Source organism: Manis pentadactyla, chromosome 6, assembly GCF_030020395.1.
Source record: "Manis pentadactyla isolate mManPen7 chromosome 6, mManPen7.hap1, whole genome shotgun sequence".
Lineage (NCBI taxonomy): Eukaryota > Metazoa > Chordata > Mammalia > Pholidota > Manidae > Manis > Manis pentadactyla.
The window spans coordinates 131,679,282-131,700,703 of NC_080024.1; the positions used below are offsets into that span (position 1 = coordinate 131,679,282).

At 40.2% G+C, this 21,422-nt stretch overlaps 1 protein-coding gene across 7 annotated transcripts in view; it reads left to right on the forward strand.

The window, feature by feature from the left end:
- Positions 1-21,422, forward strand: part of SETBP1 (SET binding protein 1) — a 356,016-nt gene that overhangs the window by 326,291 nt on the left and 8,303 nt on the right. The window contains exons 6-7 of one of the 7 annotated variants that reach the window (XR_008998335.1): positions 13,110-15,640; positions 16,786-16,929. The exons of the other annotated variants lie outside the window; for them this stretch is intronic. The gene's annotated coding sequence lies outside the window, so the exon portion shown is untranslated. Of the gene's footprint in view, positions 1-13,109; positions 15,641-16,785; positions 16,930-21,422 lie in introns of those variants that run through there. 7 annotated transcript variants of the gene reach the window in all.

A 21,422-nucleotide genomic window follows, 5' to 3' on the forward strand; every position in this document is an offset into this window, starting at 1 on the left:
CAAGCCTAATTTTCATCAGTCTCCAATCTTCTGAGGCATAACAAACAAGTTCTTACATGTAGAACAAATTCTTACATACTGAATAAGTTACATGGTGAACAGTACAAGGGCAGCCATCACAGAAACCTTCGGTTTTGCTCATGCATTATGAACTATAAACAGTCAGTTCAAATATGAATACTCATTTGATTTTTATACTTGATTTATATGTGGATACCACATTTCTCTCTTTATTATTATTATTTTTAATGAAATGCTGAAGTGGTAGGTAGATACAAGATAAAGGTAGAAAACATAGTTTAGTGTTGTAAGAGAGCAAATGTAGATGATCAAGTGTGTGCCTGTAGACTATGTGTTAATCCAAGCTAGACAAGGGCAATAAAACATCCACGTATGCAGAAGATTTCTCTCAGAACGGGGGGGTGAGGTTCTAAGCCTCACCTCTGTTGATCCCCAATTTCTCACCTGATGACCCCCCTGCGACTGTGCCTGTCTTAGGTTGTTCCTCCCTTGAGGAATCTTACCCGTCTCTGGCTAACCAGTCATCTTCCGGGGCCATACAGGGAAATGTAAAGTTGGTAAGTGAGAGAGAAGCAATATTGTTTGAAAAGGTTAGCTTTTTACTTCTTTGCATATTTATGCCCTGTGGCTTCTATGCCCAGCATTTGTCTTGAGGTATCTTTACCACTTGGAAGAATTATGATACTCGGTAAATTTGATATGAGGCACGAATTCTATTTAAGGGTTGTAATTAAGAAGGAAGAAGAAAAGCTATAGAAGTAGCAGGTGGCAGAAAACATGGGAAGATTGATTATTTCTTTGACATATCTTCTTGCAGAGTAACTTCAGCATGTATAGGTTTTAAGCTACTACTTAAATTGCACACACACATTAACATAATAGGAGTATAGTTACATAACCAAAGCATATCTGTAATTACCAGCCATCTCCAGTGAAACCAAGAAAACCAGTTAGGCACCTTAGGCATTTGTGAAAACTTATCTATGATATGGTGGATATTGTCCAACTGAACTTGAACAGTCTGAGAGAAATCAGACAAATTAAAACAACCCGTTCCTGGGGAATGTTCACATCCCTTATGTTCTTTTAACAGTAAATAGTCTGTAGTTGTAAGATTTTGGAGCGCTACAATTTGCACTTCTCCTAATTCTTGATTGAGTTCCAACAGTATAGATACAGTCAAATTTGTTGTTTTACTGTATGCACAGGCCAGCTTAGATATCTCCTTCCTCATTCCCATGGCAAGTCCAGGAACTGGTGGGATGAGTGCATCTACAGCTGTAGCAGTGCGTGGATCTTTGTTGGGGTTTTTTGCTGATCATCTTCTGGCATGAGTCTTCCAGAGAGTGCTGATGTTGGAAGTTCTTTTTCATATCATATCTTAGTTCATTTTCGGGGTAGCCCAATTAGGCTTTGATCCTCTGTATAAACACAAACAGACCCTTTGCCTACACTTTCATATGCCCTTTATACTCTTGTGTAGAACTCACTGGAGGTTACCACACAGGAACTGCACTTTTTTTTTTTTTGGTATCACTAATCTACACTTACATGACGAATATTATGTTTACTAGGCTCTCCCCTATACCAGGTCCCCCCTATAAACCCCTTTACAGTCACTGTCCATCAGCATAGCAAAATGTTGTAGAATCCCTACTTGCCTTCTCTGTGTTGTACAGCCCTCCCTTTTCTCCTACCCCCCCATGCATGCTAATCTTAATACCCCCCTACTTCTCCTCCGCTTTATCCCTCCCTACCCTCCCATCCTCCCCAGTCCCTTTCCTTTGGTACCTGTTAGTCCATTCTTGAGTTCTGTGATTCTGCTGCTGTTCTGTTCCTTCAGTTTTTCCTTTGTTCTTATATTCCACGGATAAGTGAAATCATTTGGTATTTCTCTTTCTCCGCTTGGCTTGTTTCACTGAGCATAATACCCTCTAGCTCCATCCATGTTGCTACAAATGGTTGGATTTGCCCTTTTCTTATGGCTGAGTAATATTCCATTGTATATATGTACCACATCTTCTTTATCCATTCATCTATCGATGGACATTTAGGTTGCTTCCAATTCTTGGCTATTGTAAATAGTGCTGCGATAAACATAGGGGTGCACTGATCATTCTCAAACTTGATTGCTGCATTCTTAGGGTAAATTCCTAGGAGTGCAATTCCTGGGTCAAATGGTAGGTCTGTTTTGAGCATTTTGATGTACCTCCATACTGCTTTCCACAATGGTTGAACTAACTTACATTCCCACCAGCAGTATAGGAGGGTTCCCCTTTCTCCACAGCCTCGCCAACATTTGTTGTTCTCTGTCTTTTGGATGGCAGCCATCCTTACTGGTGTGAGGTGATACCTCATTGTAGTTTTAATTTCCATTTCTCTGATAATTAGCGATGTGGAGCATCTTTTCATGTGTCTGTTGGCCATCTGTATTTCTTTTTTGGAGAACTGTCTGTTCAGTTCCTCTGCCCATTTTTTAATTGGGTTATTTGTTTTTTGTTTGTTGAGGCGTGTGAGCTCTTTATATATTCTGGACGTCAAGCCTTTATCGGATGTGTCATTTTCAAATATATTCTCCCATACTGTAGGGTTCCTTTTTGTTCTATTGATGGTGTCTTTTGCTGTACAGAAGCTTTTCAGCTTAATATAGTCCCACTTGTTCATTTTTGCTGTTGTTTTCCTTGCCCGGGGAGATATGTTTAAGAAGAGGTCACTCATGTTTATGTCTAAGAGGTTTTTGCCTATGTTTTCTTCCTAGAGTTTAATGGTTTCATGACTTACATTCAGGTCTTTGATCCATTTTGAGTTTACTTTTGTATATGGGGTTAGACAATGGTCCAGTTTCATTCTCCTACATGTAGCTGTCCAGTTTTTCCAGCACCATCTGTTGAAGAGACTGTCATTTTGCCATTGTATGTCCATGGCTCCTTTATCAAATATTAATTGACCATATATGTCTGGGTTAATATCTGGATTCTCTAGTCTGTTCCATTGGTCTGTGGCTCTGCTCTTGTGCCAGTACCAAATTGTCTTGATTACTATGGCTTTATAGTAGAGCTTGAAGTTGGGGAGTGAGATCCCCCCTACTTTATTCTTCTTTCTCAGGATTGCTTTGGCTCTTCGGGGTCTTTGGTGTTTCCATATGAATTTTTGAATTATTTGTTCCAGTTCATTGAAGAATGTTGCTGGTAGTTTCATAGGGATTGCATCAAATCTGTATATTGCTTTGGGCAGGATGGCCATTTTGACGATATTAATTCTTCCTAGCCACGAGCATGGGATGCGTTTCCATCTGTTAGTGTCCCCTTTAATTTCTCTTAAGAGTGACTTGTAGTTTTCAGAGTATAAGTCTTTCACTTCTTTGGTTAGGTTTATTCCTAGGTATTTTATTTTTTTTGATGCAATTGTGAATGGAGTTGTTTTCCTGATTTCTCTTTCTGTTGGTTCATTGTTAGTGTATAGGAAAGCCACAGATTTCCGTGTGTTGATTTTGTATCCTGCAACTTTGCTGTATTCCGATACCAGTTCTAGTAGTTTTGGGGTGGAGTCTTTAGGGTTTTTTATGTACAGTATCATGTCATCTACAAATAGTGACAGTTTAACTTCTTCTTTACCAATCTGGATTCCTTGTATTTCTTTGTTTTGTCTGATTGCCATGGCTAGGACCTCCAGTACTATGTTAAATAACAGTGGAGAGAGTGGGCATCCCTGTCTAGTTCCCGATCTCAGAGGAAATGCTTTCAGCTTCTCGCTGTTCAATAAAATGTTGGCTGTGGGTTTATCATAGATGGCCTTTATTATGTTGAGGTACTTGCCCTCTATTCCCATTTTGCTGAGAGTTTTTATCATGAATGGATGTTGAACTTTGTCAAATGCTTTTTCAGCATCTATGGAGATGATCATGTGGTTTTTGTCTTTCTTTTTGTTGATGCGGTGGATGATGTTGATGGACTTTCGAATGTTGTACCATCCTTGCATCCCTGGGATGAATCCCACTTGGTAATGGTGTATGATCCTTTTGATGTATTTTTGAATTCGGTTTGCTAATATTTTGTTGAGTATTTTTGCATCTACGTTCATCAGGGATATTGGTCTGTAGTTTTCTTTTTTGGTGGGGTCTTTGCCTGGTTTTGGTATTAGGGTGATGTTAGCCTCATAGAATGAGTTTGGGAGTATCCCCTCCTCCTCTATATTTCGGAAAACTCTAAGGAGAATGGGTATTATGTCTTCTCTGTGTGTCTGATAAAATTCCGAGGTAAATCCATCTGGCCCGGGGGTTTTGTTCTTTGGTAGTTTTTTGATTACCACTTCTATTTCATTGCTGGTAATTGGTCTGTTTAAATTTTCTGTTTCTTTCTGGGTCAATCGTGGAAGGTTGTATTTTTCTAGGAAGTTGTCCATTTCTCCTAGGTTTCCCAGCTTGTTAGCATATAGGTTTTCCTAGTATTCTCCAATAATTCTTTGCATTTCCGTGGGGTCCGTCGTGATTTTTCCTTTCTCGTTTCTGATACTGTTGATTTGTGTTGACTCTCTTTTCTTCTTAATAAGTCTGGCTAGAGGCTTATCTATTTTGTTTATTTTCTCGAAGAACCAGCTCTTGGTTTCATTGATTTTTGCTATTGTTTAATTCTTCTCAATTTTATTTATTTCTTCTCTGATCTTTATTATGTCCCTCCTTCTGCTGACCTTAGGCCTCATCTGTTCTTCTTTTTCCAATTTCAATAATTGTAACATTAGATCATTCATTTGGGATTGTTCTCCCCTTTTTAATTATGCTTGCATTGCTATATACTTTCCTCTTAAGACTGCTTTTGCTGCGTCCCACAGAAGTTTGGGCTTAGTGTTGTTGTTGTCATTTGTTTCCATATATTGCTGGATCTCCATTTTGATTTGGTCATTGATCCATTGATTATTTAGGAGCGTGTTGTTAAGCCTCCATGTGTTTGTGAGCCGCTTTGCTTTCTTTGTACAGTTTATTTCTAGTTTTATGCCTTTGTGGTCTGAAAAGTTGGTTGGTAGGATTTCAATCTTTTGGAATTTTCTGAGGCTCTTTTTGTGGCCTAGTATGTGGTCTATTCTGGAGAATGTTCCATGTGCACTTGAGAAGAATGTATATCCTTTTGCTTTTGGATGTAGAGTTCTATAGATGTCTATTAGGTCCATCTGCTCTACTGTGTTGTTCAGTGCTTCCAAGTCCTTACTTATTTTCTGCCCGGTGGATCTATCCTTTGGGGTGAGTGGTGTGTTGAAGTCTCCTAGAATGAATGCATTGCGGTCTATTTCCCCCTTTAGTTCTGTTAGTATTTGTTTCACATATGCTGGTGCTCCTGTGTTGGGTGCATATATATTTAGAATGGTTATATCCTCTTGTTGGACTGCGCCCTTTATCATTATGTAGTGTCCTTCTTTATCTCTTGTTACTTTCTTTGTTTTGAAGTCTATTTTGTCTGATATTAGTACTGCAACCCCTGCTTTCTTCTCGCTGTTGTTTGCTTGAAATATGTTTTTCCATCCCTTGACTTTTAGTCTGTACATGTCTTTGGGTTTGAGGTGAGTTTCTTGTAAGCAGCATATAGATGGATCTTGCTTTTTTATCCATTCTATTACTCTATGTCTTTTGATTGGTGCATTCAGCCCATTAACATTTAGGGTGACTATTGAAAGATATGTACTTATTGCCATTGCAGGCTTTAAATTTGTGGTTACCAAAGGTTCAAGGTTAGCCTCTTTAGTATCTTTCTGCCTAACTTAGCTCGCTTATTGAGCTGTTATATACACTGTTTGGAGATTCTTTTCTTCTCTCCCTTCTTATTCCTCCTCCTCGATTCTTCATATGTTGGGTGTTTTGTGCTGTGCTCTTTCTAGGAGTGCTCCCATCTAGAGCAGTCCCTGTAAGATGTTCTGTAGAGGTGGTTTGTGGGAAGCAAATTCCCTCAGCTTTTGTTTGTCTGGGAATTGTTTAATCCCACCATCATATTTGAATGATAGTCATGCTGGATACAGTATACTTGGTTCAAGGCCCTTCTGTTTCATTGTATTAAATATATCATGCCATTCTCTTCTGGCCTGTAGGGTTTCTGTCGAGAAGTCTGATGTTAGCCTGATGGGTTTTCCTTTATAGGTGACCTTTTTCTCTCTAGCTGCCTTTAACACTCTTTCCTTGTCCTTGATCTTTGCCATTTTAATTATTATATGTCTTGGTGTTGTCCTCCTTGGATCCTTTCTGTTGGGGGTTCTGTGTATTTCCGTGGTCTGTTCAATTATTTCCTCCCCCAGTTTGGGGAAGTTTTCAGCAATTATTTCTTCTAAGATACTTTCCATCTCTTTTCCTCTCTCTTCTTCTTCTGGAACCCCTATAATACGGATATTGTTCCTTTTGGATTGGTCACACAGTTCTCTTAACATTGTTTCATTCCTGGAGATCCTTTTATCTGTCTCTATGTCAGCTTCTATGCATTCCTGTTCTCTGGTTTCAATTCCATCAATGGCCTCTTGCATCCTATCCATTCTGCTTATAAACCCTTCCAGAGTTTGTTTCATTTCTGGCATCTGTGATCTCCCTCCGGACTTCATCCCATTTCTCTTACATATTTCTCTGCATCTCTGTCAGCATGTTTATGATTCTTATTTTGAATTCTTTGTCAGGAAGACTGGTTAGGTCTGTCTCCTTCTCTGGTGTTGTCTCTGCGATCTTTGTCTGCCTGTAGCTTTGCCTTTTCATGGTGATAGGAGTAGTTTTCAGAGCTGGGTCGAGTGACGGCTGGAAGAACTTCCCTTCTTGTTGGTTTGTGGTCCTCCTCTCCTGGGAGAACAGCGACCTCTAGTGGCTTGTGCTGGGCAGCTGCGCGCAGACAGGGTTTCTGCTTCCTGCCCGGCTGCTATGGAGTTAATCTCCGCTGTTGCTGTGGGCGTGGCCTGGCTCGGGCAGCTGCTCCAAAATGGTGGAGTCGCGTTGGAGCAGGAGCTGCTGGGAGGCTATTTATCTCTGTAAGGGGCCTCCCTGCTCCCTGCAGCCCAGGGGTTAGGGTGCCCAGAGATCCCCGGATTCCCTACCTCTGGATTAAGTGTCCCACCCTGCCCCTTTAAGACTTCCATAAAGCACCCGCCAAAACAAAACAATGACCACAAAAAAAAAAAAAAAAAATTTAAATTAAAAAAAAAAAAAAAGTGGCCGCTCGTTTTTCTTTATTCTCCGGCACCAGCCTCAGGCATCTGCTCACTGGTCTTGCTGCCCTGTTTCGCTAGTATTGGGGGCCCTATCCCTTTAAGACTTCCAAAAAGCACTCGCCAGGAAAAAACAGCAAAAAAAAAAACAAAAAATGGTCACGCATTTTTCTGGTGCACTCCGGCGCCAGGCCACCGGTGCCCGCTCACTGTTTTTGCTGCCCTGTTTCCCTAGTATTGGGGGCCCTATCCCTTTAAGACTTCCAAAAAGCGCTCGCCAAAACAAAACAGCAAAAAAAAAAAAAAAAATGGTTGCGCGCTCTTCTTATGTCCTCCGGCACCCGGCCTCCGGTGCCCGCTCACTGTTCTTGCTGCCCTGTTTTCCTAGTATCCAGGGCCCCCTGGGCACGTACTGTGTCTGCGCTCTGGCCCGGATGGCTGGGGCTGGGTGTTCGGCAGTCCTGGGCTCCGTCTCCCTCCCGCTCTGCCTATTCTTCTCCCGCCGGGAGCTGGGGGGAGGGGCGCTCGGCTCCCGCAGGGCCGGGGCTTGTATCTTACCCCCTTCGTGAGGCGCTGGGTTCTCGCAGGTGCGGATGTGGTCTGGATATTGTCCTGTGTCCTCTGGTCTTTATTCTAGGAAGGGTTGTCTTTGTTATATTTTCATAGATATATGTGGTTTTGGGAGGAGATTTCCGCTGCTCCACTCACGCCGCCATCTTCTGTCCCTCTCCCCTACTTAGGTTTTTATCCCATGCAGTGAGTATTGAGTATCCCATGAATTCCCAGAACCTTAGGTTATATGGAAGGAAAATAAGAAAAGCGAAAGACAGGAACACCACTATTCAGCAATTTGTAGTCATATTTGGGTGTCAAGAAACTTGCATAGTACTGGGTGCATAGTTAATACTCAATAAACATATCTGGGCTTGATTTAGCTAATATTTTTTTCTCTCCAGAGCTGAGATTTTAGGAAAGACCGAAGGTTTAATAACAGGTTTTAAAATGCCATGTCTGTGAGAAGTTTAACTCAATTCATCTTCTCTTAATGTTTTATACAGATTACGCTCCCAACCACCTCTTGCCACAGTCAGACCCTCTTAAAAATGGAGTAATGATAGTAATACACATTACCTTCCTCCCTGTGATAGCATCATCGCCCCCCATTGAGGCCCAGTGGGAGGTTTGGCTGCGAGCATCACCCACAGGGGGACTCAGGTGTGATTATTGTAATGCGGACTCCACAGTTGGCAAAATGCAGGAAAGAAAGCCCCCCATAAGTGAAGCGATTTCTGTTGAGATACTCATTTTATATCAAATATTCAAGCTCCTCTTTATAAATGGGAGAGAATGAAAGGAGGCTGTTCCAGGGGGGGATTTTATGTGGCTCCGAACGAGAGGGCACAAATATTTTATGATTGGTTTTGAGATGAAAGTGGTGTGCCTGCTTTATTCACTGGCTCTTTCCATTTCCAGAAGTCTAATTAGATTGTTGGTTTAATGGTGGCAAGATAATTTAGTGGCAACTGAAAGCAACTGTGTTAATGAGAAGGGGGGACCATGCTTTGGGTTTCCTGTAATTAATGGAGAGTTTCTGAAAAACTTGGTTGCAGTGAAATTGGCATACCCAGCCCAGCTGTTGGGAAGGGGGAAAGGTCTTCCCCTCTCATTCCTGCAGAAATGGCCCCAGGCAACGGGAAAGAACTGTGTAATGAGGGTCATTAAGAGTGATCTTTAGTGGTCCAGGCAGGCTGTAGTCAGAGAGTAGAGACAGAGAAAGAGGGATAGAGAGAAAGGAGGCAGTGAGAGGAAATAGAGTAAGGATTGTGAGACGGATGTGCACGACACAGAGGTAGCATTCGCCTGTCCTCCCTGTTGTCCCTCTAGGAGCCAGTGGGGTGATCCCGGAGCATCCTTCCTTCTCTTACTGCTTAAACTGAAATTGACCAGACAAGTCTGAATTCGACTAGCCTAGAAGGGGCTTCTGTAAACCTCTTCATGCTGCTGAATGAAGAAACTGAACCCAGAAAGTTAAACTGCAGCACAAGTATTGCCTAAGTAGGAACTAGGAAATCTGGTTTCTTTTTGGATACCACACAGACATACAGTGGAAACTGGATTTGGAATTCAAGGACCAGGGTTATTATATGCAGCCTGCAGTACTTACTAATTCATCTCCTTAGGTTAGTCGCTGAAAGTGAGACTTCTGAGTCCTCATCAGTGAAATGGGAAAAGTAATTTCTGCCTTTTAGGCAGTGGTGAGAAAGAAATGAAATGAATGATGAAAATACCAATCACCTATTCAAAACAATGTATCACTTTTTATGTCCCCTCTCATGTCACAAATGAAGTCATCATATCATGGTTTAATCATGTTAAATCATAATTTAGTCATGCTGTGACTCAGATCGTAACATCCATTAACTATCTTTAGAAGTTTATCCTCACTCCCCACTTCAAATACCCTTCTCTCAGAGCAGAGTCAAAGCCCCCTACCTGTGAGGGTAGTAACTGCTATACTGAGCTCATCTCACTGGAACCTCTCTAAGGCTTTGTTACAAATTGTCGAATATTTTTTGAGCACCTGCCGTGCCAATTCATGCAAGTATAAGATTAGCACCTGCCCTAGGGGAACTTTCACACTATTTGGGAGGGCCTGACTCCAAAACATGAGATGACAGAGCAATATTAAAAAATGGATAGATTGAATAACAATCTCAGAAACTAACAGAGCTATCATTTAGCAATATTGGCAAGTCATTAATTTCCAGCAAATGGTACTCAGGAAGTCTGGTGTTGAGATGACCTTCTAAGGGTGGATATCACCAGATCAGCAGACAGAAGCAGGAGCAACAAGTTCACATCCCTCTGAGACAAGAATGTATGGAGAAAGAATAACCAATGAGGCAGGAAGAAAGGTCAGGGGTCAGAACACGGAGCACCTGAAATTCTAGAATGAGGTGCGGTGACCCTTCTGAGGGACACTGATAGCCAAATAGCAGCCATAGACCAATAGCTGTCCGCAGTTGTATTTTGAATGGCCCACAGAGGGTTATACATTTTCTAAAAATGAATTAGCAGCCTATAAACTAAATCAGATTTACATAATAAACAAGAGTTCTGCCATTTTGAAACTCAGACTATCTGGTAACTTTGGACTCTGATTCCTACCGGGCAACAATTGATTGATACAGAATAACATTTGCCCCCTTAGAGAAGCCATATTATCTTTAACTTCCCATGTCCTCCTGCCTCCCCCCACCTTCCCCCATAACCCTAATCAACTTCACTCCCATTGGCTGTGTGGCCTCCTGTAGGGAACCATTAATGGTGTTTAACTAGAGAAAGCAGCAAAATCAAAAACAATGTGCAAGAACACCTAATCTAGCAGAAGTAACATGGGTAATGCATGGGTAATCTGCAGTAATATCGTGTGTTACTTAATTATGGAATTTAGGGGTTGGAAATAGACTTTGAGATTGTGGAATTGAGAGAAATTTGGCACTCTGAAACTGTCAGAACTAGAAAACTAACAGAGATTCTCTCACTCTCTTGCTCCCTGTCTCAGTGCTTTCTTAAGGAAATAACAGTAGGAACTGGCTTTTAAATAGGGCATCCCTTGCTTGAATCCTTGAATTCATGACTTCTGAGATGCGGGCCCTTGGGAAAATTATTTAACCTCTGGGCTTAAGTGTTCATCTGTACAACAGAGAAAGTGATGTCCTCATGTGGTTCCTATCACAATCAAGTGAAGAAACATGAAATACTGCAGCCTTTGTGGTGGAGTATCTAAAACTGTCAACTGCTCCCCCTTTCCTTTAGTTTCACGTGAAAGCAGGAACGTGCATTCCACTTGCCTTGTAGAGTCTATGGTATGATACAAAGAGTAGAGGTTACAAAAGTAATTGCTGAATAAATGAATGCTTGACAAAATATGTACACCTCCCAGCCAAGAGTAAAAGTCTTGTTCCCCACCCCTTCCGGGACACCTAAATTATGACCTCTGTTATTTCAATGTCCTCTTGTAACCAACACTGTTCGTTTGTTTTATGAGGTCTGCTTCTGAAAGGGACACAGAGGCAGAATTCAGCTGCTTGCCCCTCTCTCAGAGTTCCTCACCTATTGAAGAACCCTCTTCCCCAGGAATTGTTATGTCTCCTTGATACCTCTATAAGAGAGGCCAGGTAGACTTCATACAAAAAAAGGAAGCATGAGTTTGGATTACCAATGGACAGTTTCAAAAGGCAGAAAGAAGGTACTAATGGAGGGAATTTCGACTGTTCGAGGATCCTAGCACTGTCTGTGAACACCCTGTGTGGCCTGGACCCAGGGGCTTGCCCCATTAAGATGACAGAGCTCAGAGCAAGAGAGTAAGCCTAAGATTACCTTTAAATTCAGCAGGGGACCCAGACCAGCCTCCAGCCGTGTTCCTAGGTTGCTGGGTATAGTTCCAATGCTCAAAAACACTCCCAGGGATTATCTTGCCCTCCAATACCTGAAGATATTTTGAGAAGACTTTCCGTATTTTGAAGTCCAGTTTTGTTGGTGCCTAAATTGCCACAATCCTGGTCTTTGTCTCATGCATGTTGCCAGAGCTAAGTGATTTGGGCTTTACATATGGAAAGTTCATTTTGTTGTGTAATTAATGGGAAGCAGACTTTGGGAGGCTGATGATCCAGGCCCTTATTTATACGAGAGCATATGTCTGTGTTTTGTTTGTGACTCACTCTCTTACTCCATGCACTGCAACTTGGGTTTGTTTACACTAACTTTTCCTAGAATCCAAGCCACATGGTATATAAGCCAATAATTTATGGTCTCTAAAAGGGAAAGATGATGAATGAGCCTTTTCCTCTTAAATTGTCAGATCTTAAATCGAGGAAGGAGTGTGTGCTGCTTTGAGTCTGTCCAAGCTTATATATTTGAAAAAAAAAACCGTAAGGCAGTAACTTACCAAAAAAAAACCTACCGGTATAGAACTCAGAACTTGAATGCAGAGATATTTGCCAAGAGAGCATATGACCACTCCCCCATAATAAACCATTATAATTCTGATCCAGATGTTCAACAGTGAAAAGACCACTCATACTCTCAATTCCCTCTCTCCCTCCCTTTCTCTCCATCTCTCTCATTTTTGGTGTTAGATAATTAATATGTATTATGTACATATCTCCCTTTTCCAAGGGCCCATAGTTTTAATGTGTGGGCTTAAATGTTCAAGCTGCTTTTAATGGCACTTAGTAACTTGCAAACTTGTTTGTGTCATAGAAACTCCACTCCTTGTAGGGTATGGTTTGGATGTCAGTCTATATTTCACTGTACTTCAGTGCCTTTGGTCATAGCTTAGATATTCCAAACAATTAATGGTGCTCTGAGGAGAGGAGAGAGCAGCTGAAATATGTGAGGGTCTAATTTAATTTACAGTGATTTGGATCTCCTTCAATAAATCCTTTCATATTTCACATACCAACTTTACAAAATAGATGGTAAGTGTTGGTTTAGGTCATATCGCACAGATTGACTTCAATTCAAGTAAGTCTGCTGAGCTCTGTGCTGCTCACTAAGTGGAGGGGCATGAAATTGAGTGCCCAGCACAGTGCCTGGCACAAATGGGCTCAATCAGTACTTGTTCCAAGAATGAATAAAAATGCTTATGGAATGATCCTTGTCCCTTAAGAAAACACAAGAGGTAAAGGTAGATTATTCCCTTGATCTTAATACAGGACAGACTATGTGAAGTGCCAATACAAAGATATAAGTCATATAGAGTGAACCAGAAAGATTAATGTTGAAATGAGGGTCCTTGATGGCTTTTAGGAAGAGGGCTTAATTAAACTGAATTCTAGCAGAAATTGGAAAGCACTTGGACCCACACCTGGTACTGTTTTGTGTTGTTTTCTTTTTGTCTTTTATTTCTTTCTCACTAGGGCAGGAATCTTGCCTCTGGATAAAAGAAATACGTAAGACTTTCTTCCCCAATCCCATGTCAGATGCAATAACCTCACAGAAATAACAGAGTTGGACCCACACCTGTAGGCTATGCAAAGTTATTGTTTCTCGGATACATCCATCATCTACTAAAAAGACAGACACAAAAATATATGGAAGTCTAAAGCAATGGGTATAAATTGCATATTGCTTTTATGAAGAATACAGGGACACTTTGCTATGTAAATTGACAGTTTTATTTCTTGAAAAACTTCAGTGAAGAGAAAAACAATAGCCTGTATTTAAGTCCCTTGCTTCATGCCCAGAAGGAGTTAAAGGGAGAGGCATTAATGTTGAGGATATTCAAACCCTCTGGAAATCCCTACAATCTGGGCACTCTTTGAGAAAACAAAATTAAGATTCAAAACTTCCACAACAGATTAGAACACTGGACTACAACCAATAAAATTAAACTTTGCAGATTTAAATAGCCGGCTTGTATTTAAGCTCAAAAACCAATTCCCGTTGCAATGGCCAGGTTTGGTGGCAGTTTATATGAAAGCGTTTAAGGGGGTTAATTGAGCTTCCATTTAATGTGAGCCAACAGAGTGATATCGCTGCAAAAGAAAAAACTGTGTTTTTTAAATGTAGCTCTCATTAACAGAAGTGTAGAGCCTTGATCACAGAAATGAATCAACTCAATTTTTCTGCACTAATCACTTCATACTTGGAAAATCAGTTCAGTTCTGGGCACAGAAGTTTGAGATGAGATTTGACAGTCTAGAATTCATCCCATATGAAACACAGATGAAGGAATTGAGGATGTCTTACCTAGAATTGAGAAAACCTGGAGGTGTATGACTATTTCTACAGAATCATATTTATTCAGATGCAAAGGTCCTGCCAAGAAATTAAGAGATTTGTCTGGAAGCATGGTATGAAGAGATAAAAAGTCAAGGCTAGAGCCTTAATTTTCTGACGTCCTGGTTAATATGTTTCCTATCTGATCATAAACAACGAACTTGAGTATTTAAGTAAATAAATGCAATTATTAAGACCAGACAGAAAACAAAATGTGGATACCTATCATTTGATGTAATGCTAGAATAGTTCTAGCATGGTCAACAAAAATTATTTCATCCGAGCCTCAATATTAAAAATGTGGAAATTTTCCTACATCATGTTCGTCAACATCATTCTTTGTTCTTCCCTGCTTGTTTTTCTTTTTTCTGAAATTTAAGGGAGAGAAAGAAAATCTCTCACAAGCAAGTATGAACATGCATCTACAATAGTTGGAGTATTATGTAAGGGATGGTATTTATGGTTAAGGATACAGCTATGCCACATTTGAGAGGAAAGAAAAAAGAAATATAAAGAGCCCTTTGAGAGGGTGCGACCACCCCCGCCGTGTGACCACCTGGCATGCTGTGAGACTCAACAGATTTAGCGTCAAACTTTTTGGCGTTAACTGCATTTCTATTCAGCCTCTCAAATTGTCTAGTCAGTCTGCTGGGGCTTAAGCCACAAGCAATGTGCAAAAGCCAAAGTTGATTGGAACAGAGTAGGGCTCGGTGGCACTCACATTCTTCAGTTTCTGAGTGCCACCACTCCGAAGTCACTCCTCGAGGGCCTAAGAAGCCAGTCTCGCCCTACTAAGCATCATCCCCAGAAAAACACCTAGACTTAAAAGCTTCTTCCGTGGATCTATCCTGGGCAATTGCTGCTGATGAATATGCACGGGGCACCCTATAAACAGCTACAGTCGCCACTGTTGCTAGTTTTCTGAGCTCTCTCCCTTCACCCAAAATTTCAGGCTTGCCAAAATCCAGGTTACCTGCTTTAGAGGTTCCCTGAGCAACCCAGCAGTGTTCTTACTCAGCTCAGGCACTCTCTGTAGACAAGATACTGCCTGTAAGTTACCGTGGCTTTTATCTGTCCAAACCCAGAAGTGGTTGTCCAAAAACCCAGCTCATGAAATGACTGGCATTTTTTCCCCATGGTCAGGGAAGTCAAGGATTTTGAAAACCTAAGCACCAGGACCTCAGAACTGCCTAACCAAATAAAGGTTAGCATCAAACCCCATTCTAGAAGCTCTCCATAGACAGGTCACTCTACTGACTGCCATGGAACTACATGGAATTCCATGAAAGCTGCTCTGGGGAATATAAGATTAATGATATCCAGGCTTTGGTCCCTAGGAGCTTGCAGTCTGAAACAATCCAGCAGGAAATACTAATCAAGCATCTACTAGGAAAAAGGAATGGTGCTCTTTGTTATGAGGTGTGCAAAGAACACATGCTATCTGTCTTGTAAAAGCTCTAATGCTTCTTAGGCTATGTGCTCAGAGAAAGTGAAGATCTTGGATTAAATACTGAATGAATAAACTCTTCAGAAAAAGAAAGGGAAACTTTAAAGCAGTCCAAATTTTCGACCATGCAATGGTATCTGTAACTTAATTTTGAACAGTTACTCCATGTAAATACATAGGCAAAATATATGCTCTCATCATTTAAAATAAAAACTTTAAAAGGTTGAGATACCATCATATCATAGATAAATTTTCACAAATGCCTAGGATGCCTAACTGGTTTTCTTGGTTTCACTGGAGATGGCTGGTAATTATAGATCTGCTTTGGTTATGTAACTGTATTCCTATTATGTTAATGTGTGTGCGCAATTTAAGTAGTAGCTTAAAACCTATCCATGCTGAAGTTACTCTACAAGAAGATATGTCAAAGAAATAATCTTCCCATGTTTTCTTCCGCCTGCTACTTCTATAGCTTTTCTTCTTCCTTCCTAATTACAACCCTTAAATAGAATTCGTGCCTCATATCGAATTTATCGAGTATCATAATTCCTCCAAGTGCTAAAGATACCTCAAGACAAATGCTGGGCATAGAAGCCACAGGGCATAAATCTGCAAAGAAGTAAAAAGCCAACCTTTTCAAACAATATGGCTTCTCTCTCACTTACCAACTTTACATTTCCCTGTGTGGCCCCGGAAGATGACTGGTTAGCCAGAGACGGGTAAGATTCCTCAAGGGAGGAACAACCTAAGACAGGCACAGTCGCAGGGGGGCCATCAGGTGAGAAATTGGGGATCAACAGAGGTGAGGCTTAGAACCTCACCCCCCGTTTTGAGAGAAATCTTCTGCATCCGTAGATGTTTTATTGCCTTTGTCTAGCTTGGATTAACACATAGTCTACAGGCACACACCTGATCATCTACATTTGCTCTCTTACAACACTATAAACTATGTTTTCTACCTTTATCTTGCATCTACCTACCACTTCAGCACTTTATTAAAAATAATAATAATAATAATAAAGGGAAAAATGTGGGATCCACATATAAATCAAGTATAAAAATCAAACGAATATTCATATTTGACCTGATTGTTTATAGTTCATAATGCGTGATCAAAACCGAAAGTTTCTGTGATGACTGCCCTTGTACTGTTCACCATGTAAGAACTTATTCACTATGTAAGAATTTGTTCACCATGTAAGAACTTGTTTGTTATGCTTCAGAAGATTGGAGACTGATGAGAATTAGGCTTGGGGTGGATTAATGATTGTGCATTGAGCATTGACTCCCCTATACAGAATTTTATTGTTGTTAACAACCACTTGATCAATAAATATGAGAGATGCCCTCTCAAAAAAAAAAAAAAGGTTGAGATAAATCTGAAGTAAATACTATTTTTAAAGTAACTGTAAATTTTATTTAAATTTTTATTATTAATGAAACAAATAATTTCACTGTCATCAAACTCTTACACTAATTTAAATATTTTAATAACGTTTTAGGGAGCACCAATTGATTGAGCTTAAATATTTCTTTTTGAAAATATGGGGGTTTTTAACACTTGGATAAAACAATTTGAAGGTCTGATTCCTAATTCAGTTTGTTTCAATACTTTTTAGTAGATGGTGTAGGTTAAAAGTATATTTCACATAAACATAGATCCAAAAGAAAGTGCATCACATTTCTTAAATCATAATACTATTTTTTTTCAACCCCATCCACCAATTAAACAAAGGTTTTTGTTGAAATTTGGCTAAGCAACTTCCTTATTAGCATCAGATGGACTTGAATATCAAAAGACATTGCTTTTCTTAATGAGTTCAGATCTCTGAAATTCTCCACTTGGAAATTAACACTGTTTACAGATTTTTTTAAATTTGAAGATCTAAGGGATTTTATAAGTTATAATACATCATTTTCAGCAACAGAATTGCCAAACAATGGAAACATTTCCAATCAATTTTCAAAAATGCTGTCTCCATACTATGCTTCTTTCTAAAAGCAGTTACTCTCTTACCCATTTTACCCCAAAGGGACATTAAGTTTGCCCATTTTTTAACAACTGCTAGGTAACTTTCCTGACAGTCCACTGACAGCATAGAAAAAAAGAACATTTAGAACCCTTGTCTTTTTGTACAAGAAAATAGCCAAATTCATCTTTGAAAGTGGAACTTTTTCATGCAGTTTGTTGCAAGATAGCCAATAAAACTCTTGTGTGGTATATATAACATGTCATCAATATTCCTGATCTCATTGGTAAGTATTTTGAACTTTTTTTTCTTTTTGAAGATCTTAATTTTCTAAAATGAGCCAGGAGGGCTGACCTGCGTTAGCATTTAAGAGTGTAGGGCATGACAACACCCTGAAAGTAATCAAATGATGGGGTATCCATCAATCCCATAAACACATGTGGCCTCTCCTTCTCAAAGGAACCTCTGGCCCAACTATGACAGGTAACAAGTTATCTGATATTCAGCCCAAATAAGGACATCACCATTACTCCATTTATTAAGCGTTAGAATGCTTAACGTAGTTCTTATTTTTTAGATAAAATGTAAGTACTATAAAAAATATGAAAATGATTTTTCTTGCAGCCCAGTCTTGCTTTCTCCTTGGGGAATATGTGCCCCAGTTGGGAGGCTGCTGATTTAAAAGGGGGCCAGATCTGGAGTGGCAGAAATGAAGTGAGCAGTGTGAACAAGGTTGCAGAGGCTGAACAGTGTGAGGCAAGTTCCCAAGTCTCACCCCGGTAATGCCTCCTAGACGATCTAGAGATGCCCTGGGACACTTAGCATCTGGTGGCCTTTGCCACTTCAGAGCTCCCAGGGGGAAGCATGCATGTGTGCACACCCCACTGCTTCTCCATCAGCCAGACTGCCCACTTCACCTCCTACCTTCACTTTTCCCAGCAAGAAATGTTAAGTAGGAGCAAAGCACCAGGGCTCCCCAAGTCATTGCAATGGAGATAGGATGTTCCTTTATAATAAAGTCCTGAGAGGAAGCCAGCCTTCAATAGCCAAGCAGTTATTGTAGTTCAAACACAGAAGTCACATTAAAAAAAAAAAGACCCAAACTGTATTAAGATGACTTCAAGAACAGAATGGAAACACCTTTATAGCATGGCAGATCCCCACATCTGCTAACCCTTAATTCTAAATTACAGCTTTCAAACTGGAAAGCCATACTGTAGTACTTGTGCTGATGACCAGAAGCAGCTCAGATGTGCTCTGCCTCACAGAGGCCTCATCAGCAGAGGCAACTTGCCATTCTTTTTCAGAAGAGCTTTTAAGGCCAGGATTGTAAAAGACTAATTTAAATTCTGAGGAAGGAGGAAGAAAGTTTGCATGCCAAGGCAAGTTGCTTCATACATCCTATTAAAAAATAAAAAGCAGCATTAGGAAAACAAGAAGTCATTACTGAGCTACACACAAAGTACAAAAAAAAATGCAGTTTACATGGAAAAGCATTAAACAGTTGAATTCCCTTGAGCTTATATTTTCTGACTACATAGTACATACCAGATCACGTACTGCTGTGTGCATGAGCCTGTGCGAGGGATCCTGGGAGTACAGAGAAAAGACATGGTTTTGCCTTCGAAGAATCTTCTAACATGGATCAGCGTATAATGTGGTTCACATGGCAGCTCTCTGCCTTGGTTGAGGCAGACGGTACTGTAGCCCTGTCCTGGAAGGCTGCTCAACTACAGACAGCTCAACAGTCCCTAATATTTCTTCACCTCCCCTCAGGGATATTCAAACAGCAAGAAAAATTCTAATGAGTCTAGAGAGAAATCTGCCTTCCTCTGCAACCCACCCCAAACTTGTTGTTAAACGAGGATGTGTCTTGCACATAAGCCAAATACGGTCTCTAAACCATTAGCACCTATTTCCTGGGAACCTTCTATATAACTAAGCCTAAGTTAGCAAATACCTTGCTCATAGTACCTACACTGTATCTACAAAGTCAGTGTGCATAAAGCAGGGCTGTTGTCCAATCTGATTATCATAAAAGATGTGGCAAAATCAACAAATGCTGATTAGTCAATCCTCTGATAATGGGAGTGAAGAGACAGAAAATCTAGATCTGGACCAAAACCAACTCAGCCATTTGCGTGGAGATTTTAAATACAGACAAAGGTCTAGAGGATGATTTGCATTTCAGAGTTATGAAGAAATGAATTTGCATTTTTCCTTGGCCACTCATAATTATTTTTTAAAACTGACAACAAGCAAGATATAGGACAGTTACAGGAAGGAGAGCAAATACGGAATCAATCTTGCTGCAAGAGCCCAGAAATTACTGTGTAATAATGAAACAATTTTAAGAGAGAAAAATCTGAAAACATTTAGAGAGACAGTGAAATCACAAGCAATAAGGAAAAAGATTTGTGAATATCAAACTCTGCCGAGTCCAACATCCTCCCCCATCCCACTAGGGTTTCAAAATTATTAGATGAAATAAATGTTGTAGAAAGCCACTTCACATTTGGGAAGGCAATTTATAATGAGTATAGAAAAGAATTAGAGCTATCTTTAAATTTAGAAGGGAACTTTAAGAGCATCTACTCTAACTGTCCAATGTACTAGATGAAAAAAGAAAGGGGCTAAGAGGTTCCTCCTAGTTCAACTTGGTTTCCAGCTGCCCCACAGAGGCCTTCCTACAGCCTTGTACTCTGCTACTGTTCATTCACATACAGGGATAATGAACCTGAACTAAAAGTTTGGATAAAGCATACAAGGACAAAATAAAATTCAGCTGTTGAGTAAATGTGAAACTCCCCCCTAAGATTACAATGTCAAAAAGAAAGAGGGATACTAAGTCCTAGCACCTGATGCCATCAGTGAGATTGGGCCATGACACATGTTTATGCGGTTGGTCACAGCATAAAACCCGGAGCACTCATTCATTTCCCCATCCCATTAGCAGGAGGGTAGCTACCAGTGGGAGTTTTCTAGGGAGATGATGCATGCCATTCACTGAGGACAGTTCTTAACCTTCTAGAATTATGTGGGCCAAATAGAGGGTGAAAAACAGCAGCCTCCAGTCCTAAGATTCTAAGAAACACCTTCTATTTTTTAACTATGTATTATGGAAATGTCAAGTATATACCAAAGTAGACAGGGTAGCACAATTAATTTCTGTGTCCCCATCACTCAGCTTCAACAGAATCAATGCACAATCTTGTTCTATTAATACTTCCATTTACCCCCTCCATTATTATTTTGAAGCCAGTCCTAGATTATATCATATGATTTCATCTATAAATATTTTACCTTGTATTTCTGAAAGATAGATACTTTATAAAAAAATCACAAGGCAATTGTCACATATAAGAAAATGAACAATAATTATATAGTATCATGAACTGCCCATATTCAAATTTCCTTGAATTTATGAAATATGATCTTTTGATCGTTTGTTTAAATTGACAACCACATATGGTCCTTTTATCTCTTAAGTCTCTTTTAATTCACAGTTCCACCTCCCTCCCCTGCCTTTTTCTCCTTGTACCTTATTTGTTGAAGGCACCAGGTTTCTTGCCTAGAGTTTCCCACAGTCTGTGTTTTATAGAATGAATCCCAGTGTATCCTCTGTATTTCATGGTGGTTAGGTCTAGAGCTGAGCTGCCCAATACGGTAGCCACTAGCCACATGCAGCTATTAAAATTAAAATTAAATTAAAAATTCCATTTCTCTGTCACATTAGCCACATCTCAAGTGCTCAGTAGCCACATGTGGCTAGTGGTTACTGTATGCAGCACAGATATAGGACATTTCCACCCCTACAGAAAATTCTATTGGACAATGAGCTATGCTGAAGGCTTAATGAGGTCCCATGTGTTGCTTTGGAAGAAAGAGATATTGAAATCTCATGTACCCAGCCTGAGGCTCACAGCTGATCTCCTCCATGGTCGTCACTTTAAACCTCAACACCTGGACATTGAAAATGAAACAAAAATTCAAGGGATCTGTGGGTTTTAAAATTCCCATAAGTGGTATATTTA